Consider the following 8,648-nt stretch of genomic DNA (forward strand, 5'->3'; position numbering starts at 1 on the left):
CTGGGGTGCCCTGAATGATGGTCAGGGTGCCACAGGCAACACTGTCCCTCTTTCCTTTATTCCCTCCTTTGATTCCCTCTTACATCTATGCCACCCAAAGGCATGTGTGGCTGTTTGTTGCAGCAGCCCTGGCTACAAGCTCCCGAGGTGAATGGTGCCTCTGGGGCTGGCCAGGGGGTGCTTCCCAGGCCCCTGTGGGGCAGTGTGAAGAGGCACCTCTCTTTGGGGCAGGGGAGCACCTCAGAGACCAGGGGCAGCAGCTGCGGAAGCCAGATGACTTCCAAGGAGAGGGGCGAGGAGAGGAGACTGAGGGAACATTTCAAGTGTGGTGAAGCAGGTAATAGTCAAGTGTCAGAATAAGACCTAGGAAATGTGGCCTCAATTCCCTGTTCATCAGTGAAGGTCACTTGTTAGCTCTGAACTCTACTCACACAACTCTAAGTTTCAGCTGTCTCACAGGATTGTTATTAGGATAGAACAGGAGAGGAGAGAAGTATGTTCTCAGCTCCTTAGAGAGACAAAAGAAATATAAAAATACCTAGAAGTAAACATAAAGTATGGGTCCCCTCTTATCACAAGAGAGAAAACAAGGACCCTTGCCCTACACCTCCCAAATTGTGAACAAAACCAAAGTTTATATGCGTTTTCTATCCCTCAGTGCTCAATGTTGTTTTCCATTGTCTTAGCTCATGGACAGAATGAGCTACGGTGCATATTAAGGAGAGGTTTTGAGCATTCACTGTTGATGCTGGGGAGAAAGAAGTTAAAGAACCCTTTGACCTTGTCCACTGACTCACTCCCTTGTGATAAGTTTCAGACAATGACGCTGGCCCTTCATTGCTCATTTCAAAATATGGTTCCTGTTAGTGGTATTTTCTGTCATGCAAAGCTTCAGAATGACCTTCTTACTAGGCCAGGAGTGGGAAACTTGTTAGTCTACCAAACACTTTTGGACTATAACTCCCACTGTCTTTGATCACTGACCATGCTGGATGGGGTTGATTTGGAAGGCCCACAGATCCTCCCGTCCAGCTCTTGTGTAGCTAAAAAACTTTTAAGAGATTTGCTCAATTTGTTTTGATGGCTACCACAAAGCCACTAAAATGTTTGAATCACATCCCATGTTCCCGTGTGGGAACCGAAAAGTTAGGTATATAGTGGTACCTCTAGTTGTGGACACAATCCGTTCCAGGGTGTCGTTCACACCCCAAAAAGTCTGCAACTAGAGCAGCGTTTCTGTGCAAGCGCGGAGCGCAATAGAGCACTTCTGCATGTGCATGTGTGGCAAAACTCGGAAGTATACACTTCCAGGTTTGCCGCATTCACAAGCCAAAAAGACGCAACATGAACCTAACACAACACGAGGTATGACTGTAGTAGTTTAAATATATCCAGGAAAAGAGGCAGTTGAGTCCTTGCAGCTGTCTCGTAAGAAATAGTATCAGAAGTCTGCTGTTCCTTTGGGGGACTGACTGATGCTGTGTTAAGGCTAGCATTATCACATTGCTGTCCAGCCTGCCTTATAGCTTTCCTCCCCATGCTAATTTTGCATGATGTAACAGATAAGTATCATGGACACATTGTAAATCTGAACAAACACCAAGCATCATGTGAATCTGTCTCAACTTTAATAAAGGCTTTGGGCAAGGGTGGGGAACCTTTTTCGCCAACCTGCAGGCCAACTTTGACAGATTTAACAGGACCAGCCCAACACCTAATGTCACATATAGGCCAGGTGTGGGTGGTTTGGAACTGTCCTCAAGGACCAAACTGGGTCTGGGACTCTGTGCTGGGCCCAGTTTGGCCCACAGATGGGAGCTTCACCATTTTTGGTTTAGGGATTTTTCACAAGATAAGCACCAAAACCAGAAGCAAACCAGAGCATTTTGAAAGACTCTACACCATGACAAATATGAACCTTTTACTTTAATAAATTTCAGAAAGCAGCAACTATCAAAGACGACAGCATTTTCTTCAAAACCTTTTTAACATCATAGAATTGCAGAGTTGGAAGGTACCACAAGGATCATCGAATCCAACCCCCTGCCATGAAGGAATATTTCACCCAACATGGGGCTTAAACCCACAACCCTGAGATTAAGAGTCTCATGATCTACCGGCAGAGCTATCCCTGAAGAACTTTAGCAAGGATAATTTTATCACTATTCCAACTGTCAAATAATAAAGGGCAATAACTAATGTTCTTTTAAAACATCTCTTTCCATAAAAAAGTTATTTAGAATCAAATATCATAATCAGGAATGTATTTTATTTAGTCCACTCAGTACTCTAAATTTATCTTGAATATCAGGCTAAGATAAAACTATATCAGGATAAGAACAGAGTGAAGCACAAATCTACCATTCTGTCTCTTTCTATCACTTTTGTTCACAGCTGTTCTTTGGAGTTTTTCTCCTCTGTGGCTTAATAGTATGTCTGTTTGCCAGCACATCATGGTTGCTCTCTCTGGGCAGCATGCTAGGAAGGACTGGTCTTCATGGTGCCACGGGGGGGGGGGATAAGCTGCCCCCCTCAGCTTGTTTGTTCTTTTCTCATTGTCCCTCTTGTCACCACAATAGGGGAAATAAGGATTGGAGTCCCTGGCCCCAATTCCCATTGACGTGCCACCCAGAGAGAGAGGATAAGGCAACAATTCCATGCAGGGCCAGCTGACTTTAACCATTCTGGGTTCCCAAGTAGTGAGGACTGGGTAAAACCTACAGTACTGCACTCCCTAGAGAGGGCAAGAGGGTTGAGGTGATAGCTCAGAAAGTGTTGCAGAGCCTCCTCCTTCCCAACACAGTAGGCAAGCAACTCCTGCCAGGATAGCCACTTTTTTCTCTGGGCATCTCAGCTGGCTCAACTTCTCTCTGCAGTGCCATCTACAGAGGAGAGTGGGCAAAGGCAACAGCAGCTACCTTCACTCTTTGACTGGGTGATGTGCCCAGCCCTTTATCATTGCACCTCCCTACAGGCAGCGTCAGCCGGTCCCCGCCACTGCCACTCACTTCCCTACTTTGCTGGGAAAGGTAGTAGCATCAGCTGCCCTTTTGCCATCTGCCTCTGAATGGGAAGGGGAAAGGGTGAGGAGGGGATACTGCTGCCACTCCCTTGGGGGACACACCAGGCAAAGGGGACTGGGCCCCGCAAGTCCAATCCTCACCCTCTCAACTTCCAAAGCCCAGAGAGAGGGAAGAGGGCAAGCAAGCAAGCAAGGAGAGGAAGCAGCGGATCATGCAACGCCACGGGGCCCGATCCTCCACAGCACGCTACAAGCACGCCCGATCCGCCACTCGCTTTGGTGGGTGGGGTGGTGGATTTTGGAGAATGGGGGTTTGTTGTTGGGGGCGAGTTGCCCAGGGAGTAGCATAACCTAGAACTGGGCTGGAGAGAAGGGAAGGAAAAGCTAAGACGCAGGTTTTCCTCTTTTGTTTTCTTCCCCCCTCCTTCCAAGGGGGTGGGGGACGGGAGGAAGGGGCAAGGGAGCACCAGCTGTCCTGTGCCGTGTGCCTCCATCCTTCCCCCCCCAAAGCCTGAGAGGGGGAAGGGGGGTGCTGGTGACACCGGGCAAGGCACGCAGCCAGGCAACGGGGCCAAGCTCAGCTGCAGCCGACCTGGAGCAGCGGCCACTGGGCACCCCGGAGGCGGACAGGCCTCGGCAGATGCCCCAGGGCACCGACAACCCCCCCCCCCGCCAAGCCCCCGTCTCGCGAGGCGCCACACAGAACTCCCCCCGTCCCTTCTCCGCCCTAGAAACGCCGCCCGCTTCCCCCGCCACCTCACCTGCCGGCCACGAAGGGCGCGCGCTCCCCGGCCGCCCTCGGCGCAGAACTTTTGTCATGAGAAACCCCAACCCGGCCCGACAACCACAGCAATCTCTCTCTCTCTTCTTTTTTTTTTTTTCGTCCCCGCCCACCCTCTCGCGCGCGTCACTCGCGCTGGGCCTGGCGTCACCGCGCATCGCCACCCCCGTTGGCCAGTCAGAGGCGCGAGGGAGGTATTAGCATATCGCCACGACGACGGACCAAGCCCGTTCCCGCCCCCCGAGGAGAGAAGGTTCTCTCTCGTCAGCAAAGGAGGCCGACCCTGTGGTTGCTACCTCCCGCCCCGGTGGTCGTCGAGTGGCAGCGGGTTCTTCCGTGGAAACGGCCGTCTCAGGGCGGAAAGTCCCTCCAGCGGGAGCGAGAAGTGGACGCCCGTCTCCGACACCGGACAGGCGGATGCAAACAGGGCCAGGGACTTTCTGCATCTGGTCGCGGTGTTGAAGGCACCACTGAGGCTATTGCAATCCATTGAAGGTGCTCTTACTCCGTGGAATAAGCCCCACTGAACTCAAGGGGGTATATGAGCATCTGCTTTGCATGCAGCAGGTGCCAGGTTCAATCCCCAGCATCCCCAGTCCTGGGTATAACCTGGATTTATTTATTTGGGGGGGGGTGTAGAACCGAGATTTTATTAAAATTTATTTACTTGATTTAGGGGGGCAGCTGCCCTAGCTATGCCCATGTCCCCAGTTAAGGATAAAGAAGGCTGCTGCTGCTGCCTTAAACCCTGGTGAGCAGCTGCTGACAATGCTGACAGTACTGACCTGGATGGACCAGTGGTCTAAGTTAATGTAAAGCAGCTTTATACGTCCATGTGTTCTATAATATTAAATAATTTCAGACGAAAAAGAAACCTCGTTAGGATGATGTACTGGTATGTTAGGAAAGTAGTGGCGTTAGATCTTCATATTCATTAACATTACTGTGCCGTGTGCAGTTTAGATCAGCCTAAGACCACTGGCTAATTTCTATATATATATAAAAGAGAGGGGGCTGGATTTAGGCCTGCCTGGAAAGCCACATGCTTCCCCTCCTAGGGATCAGGGAGAAATCGGAATCAGTTCAGATTTAAAAGCAAGTATCAAATCCACACTTCCTGAAATTAACACTACACGAATTGAAACACAGGAACTGAAACACAGACAAAATTGCTGCAGAAATGTGGAAAACTGAATTTAAGAAAAGAAAAATGAGAATCCGAGAGAACTAAAATTGACAAATACTTCCCAACTCTTCTCCTCACCCTGTTAAAAGCACAGGCAACAGGACACAGAAGTAGCTGACACATACACAGCGGCAATTTACTGCTACTTAATACAGTACTGTGAACGCTCACTCCACTTCTGTAAATGGCAAGAAATTTCTAGGCCATGGTGCTTACCCAAGTCTGATTCCCTGTGGAAAGATGTCACTGGAGGCTTATTAGTGTTTTGTAATCTTTGCATTTATTTACATACATATACAGGTTGAGTGTGGGTGGAGACATAGCTTAGGCACTCTAATGAAGTCACAGTCCGCTGCTCCCACAGCAGATCTTCTGGGAGACACCTAGCACCCCAAGACACTTAAGAGACTAAACTCGGCTTCCCATCTCTCTTCCTCTGTCAGTTCCTCTGCACACACAGACACCTTCATTACATTATCCTTAACTGGGAAAGGAGAGAGTTCTACATTTTGCCACCTTTCAGGGTATCCCCAACCAAGCTATTCGGGATAAGGGAAACATATTTGAAGAACTACCTACACGATGTGGCTGCATTAGTGACTCCCTGCAAATCAAAATGTCAGTTAGAAAAGAAATATTGGGCTTTTACCTCTGATCTTTCTAAAAGCAGTTTCTGAGAACGAAAACGACATAGTATGGGCAAACCATCGTATCTAGAATTCTAGATTTCATGGAGTTAATGGCAATAGGACAAGACTAGGAAAATAGCAGAGGCACCAAAGCATAGAAATAAAGGAGCACCTTTGATTTGAAATATAATAATATAATAATAATAATTTATTATTTATACCCCACCCATCTTTAAAGGACGCATGTATGAGTGGGTCCGAGTGGTGTTTATGGTTTTTCTTTTGGCCCTGCTAGGAAAAACCACTTTTTACCTATGAAATGGAACAAATGTCAATTGGGTTTTCCGTGGATTGACATTTGTTCCGATTCAGTGATAAACAACGGGTTTTTTCGGGGAAAGCGGCATGAAAAACAACCTGTGCCTGCAAATTGTGGCACGAATGAAAGTCTGGATTTTCATCTGAGGCAATTGATAGTGGCCTGTTTGGGAAGGAAATCTCATTAATCCAAGTGACATGCTCATAAAAGTTTTAAATATGTATGTCACCTTAGGTGAAATTGTTTCATTAGACTTAGGAGGTGTAATGAGAAATAGGATTTATTGTGAATGTGCCTAATACTATGGTGTTGCTTAAAATATCATTTGATGTAGGAGCAAAGACTTCATAGAAGGTCTGAATAGTTCCTTAACCACCTCAGAATTTGAAATTGGGGGAGGGGACATGAAGCAGTTTGCAGACTTGGGAGGCAGAGATGGAAGTTTTTATAGCTGGAGTTGGCTATATCCTTGGGGTGCAGTTGCTCTTTAAAAATCTGAAACAGGATTAGCAGTTGTGGTTCTGCTTTTTAGAAGCCCAGTTACAATAGGTTCTGCTTTTATAATTTTAAATACAAATATTACAAAGGCACTTTTAAGTCTCTGGTGTACCCTCTCATTCAAAGGAAGTTATGTACAACTGCCCCTGCCCTGGACTTATTTCAATGTTGGAAAGTGGGGAGCAGCATATATAAGCAAATTAAAATTTTACTATTGGCCTCCACAGGTAAAGTCACTCTGGTACAGTATCCTTCACCACATGCCCTGCCCTATGAATTTAGGTGAGCTGTGAGTAGTGAGCATGCCTTCTCAGCCATGGTACCCCTCTCCTATGGATTGCTCTGCCCCAGGAGACTCACTCATCTCTTCCTAGGCCCTACACCTCAATGCTCTACTTCTGCACTATCAAGTGTGGTGCTGAGGTATACTTGACTACTCCTTCGCCCTTTATTGTCTCCAGACTTTGAGGTGGTAGCCAAGTGTAAGTTAACTGTTACCCCAGTAGTATTGCTCTCCTGTCTGCCGCTCTTCTTTGACTTTGCTGCTATTCTTTACCATTCTGAATACTACTGGGAAGCTAAGCAAGCTTGCCAAGGATCAGAACCATTGTAGATGGTGGAAAGGCAGAGAACGGGGCATGGGAGGAAGAAAAATATTTCTCCCACTTTCTCCCACACACTGATTTCTGGCTACCTTTTCTGCAGGGCAGAAAGCCAGAAAGGAACAGTTTGATCATCAGCCACACCTTGAATTGTTCCAGAGGATAAGGCAGGCTACAGCAAACACACAAAAGAGTTTTATGGCACACTAAAGACTGACAGATTTACTGTGGCTTAAGCCTTTATGCACAAGAGACCACTTCTTCAGATACATAAAAGAGCTGTCCTCAGTGTGCAGGTATGGAACTGAGTATGTTTAGTCTGGAGAAAATTAAGCAGAGACATGAGAGTTGTTTTCAAATATCCAAAAGGCCGTCACACAATAGAAAGAGCAAACCTGTTCTCTGTTGTTCCAGAGGATAGGGTAGAACTAATGCACCAAAATTGCAAAGAGGCAGCTTTCGGCAAATCATTAGGAGAAATGTCTTAACAGTAGGAGCTGTCTGACAGTGAAGCAGACGGGCTTGGTAGACTCACCTTCATTAGATGAACTTGAGTAAAGACTGCATGATCATTTATCAGGGCTCCTGTTGTTGCATGGATAGAGCAAGGTGCTGATAATGTCAAAGTCACAGTTTTGATCCACTTCCGTTACAGTTGCATATTCCTGCATTGCAGGTTGTTGGACTAGATGATCCTCAGGGTCCCTTCCAACTCTTAAGATTCTTTCCCTGGCCTTTGACAACTGAGGCATCCAGCACTGAGCAGGGCGCTGGACTAGAACACCTCCAAAGTACTTTCTAAGTTTCTCTACTTTTATCACACACACAAAGGAATGAAGGAAAATCCAGCTAAGGAAATGTAGGTCCTTAAAAACTTTTACCACATTAAGTTTTCTTCTGTCTGTCTCAAACTAGCAGCCTTGTACCTGGTGTTGCTTGGGAATTCTAAGAACACTGCTCCCCTCACCCAAATCAGTGGTGTTTTGAAATCTGTGGTTAAAATCACTGACAGTGCAATTGCAAAATGTTCAGTCCATCATAACAGCATCTAACTGTATCCAAACATGGACAAAAACCTGCTCCTTGATCTCAGGAACCATGCAAAATTTGGTTATGATATCTTAAGAGGTGTCCAAACAAACAACTTTCCAAAATATGTACAGTGGTACCTCGGGTTACATACGCTTCAGGTTACATACGCTTCAGGTTACATACGCTTCAGGTTACAGACTCCGCTAACCCAGAAATAATACCTTGGGTTAAGAACTTTGCTTCAGGATGAGAACAGAAATCGTGCTCCAGCGTCGCGGCAGCAGCAGGAGGCCCCATTAGCTAAAGTGGTGCTTCAGGTTAAGAGCAGTTTCAGGTTAAGAACGGACCTCCGGAACAAATTAAGTACTTAACCCGAGGTACCACTGTAATAGAATATATAATTGATTGTGGGGATCTAGGCAGCAGCCTGCTGTAAGATGAAAGTGGCTCTGGCCTTGAAAATCTGTTACAGAAGGTACCAGATATCTCCTTTCAAGTTAGGAATTCAGCTGCCCAGCCTCAGAAAGTGGTAGTTTGCATGCCTGTACCATTTGGCGACCAGTTACCAACTTTCCCTCA

At 46.7% G+C, this 8,648-nt stretch overlaps 1 long non-coding RNA gene across 1 annotated transcript; it reads left to right on the top strand.

Moving 5' to 3' along the window:
• Window positions 1-4,030: 4,030 nt before the first annotated feature.
• On the top strand, window positions 4,031-6,034 carry LOC309343685. Its single transcript, XR_014157369.1, has 2 exons — window positions 4,031-4,298; window positions 4,767-6,034. It is a non-coding gene; the product is annotated as an uncharacterized lncRNA (long non-coding RNA).
• Window positions 6,035-8,648: the final 2,614 nt, after the last annotated feature.

This window comes from Podarcis erhardii, assembly GCF_964252035.2.
Source record: "Podarcis erhardii genome assembly, chromosome: 6".
Classification (NCBI taxonomy): Eukaryota; Metazoa; Chordata; class Lepidosauria; order Squamata; family Lacertidae; genus Podarcis; species Podarcis erhardii.